Source organism: Bison bison, unplaced genomic scaffold (assembly GCF_000754665.1).
Source record: "Bison bison bison isolate TAMUID 2011002044 unplaced genomic scaffold, Bison_UMD1.0 scf7180017864067, whole genome shotgun sequence".
Taxonomy (NCBI): Eukaryota; Metazoa; Chordata; class Mammalia; order Artiodactyla; family Bovidae; genus Bison; species Bison bison.
The window spans coordinates 2,629,611-2,630,061 of record NW_011494639.1 but is presented as its reverse complement, the minus strand read 5'-3'; the positions used below and the strand labels follow the sequence as shown (position 1 = coordinate 2,630,061).

Below are 451 nucleotides of genomic sequence, written 5' to 3'. Positions count from 1 at the left end.
AGCCCCTCTCGGGGGAAAGCCGGCAGAGCCCCGCCGGCCCTCAGCCGCGGGAGAAAGTAAACACCACCCCAAGTGTCTGGGAACAAAGGCAAGTTGTCTTTCCGCGGTGCTGGAGCCGTGCGCCTCTCCTGAAGAATAAGAGCTATGATTACTCTTTCTTCTTTTCTTTTTTTTTTTTTAAACCAAGTTTCCTTCTAAGGGAAATAAACACCAAAGGTAGGATTCCAAGGAAATGACTCACGGCGGTTGGCAGGGCTCTGACGAGGCTGGCCCCGGCCCGCGCTCCAGCCCGCAGCAGATGCCTGCCCGGCCCTCCCTTCCCTCGCCGGCCAAACCCGCCCGGAGCCCCGGGGCTGCGGGAGCGCCCTCCGCCTCCGCGGGACCCGAGCGCCCGGGACTCGGCCCGCGCCTCCCGCCCGGCCCGCACCACCCTCGGCTCGCGCGGCCGCCT

General features: G+C 65.0%; 1 protein-coding gene across 2 annotated transcripts in view; it reads right to left on the bottom strand.

The window, feature by feature from the left end:
• SERTAD4 (SERTA domain containing 4) overlaps window positions 1-451 on the bottom strand; it is a 12,034-nt gene that overhangs the window by 10,096 nt on the left and 1,487 nt on the right. The window contains exon 1 of one of the 2 annotated variants that reach the window (XM_010836874.1): window positions 242-320. The exons of the other annotated variant lie outside the window; for it this stretch is intronic. The gene's annotated coding sequence lies outside the window, so the exon portion shown is untranslated. Of the gene's footprint in view, window positions 1-241; window positions 321-451 lie in introns of those variants that run through there. 2 annotated transcript variants of the gene reach the window in all.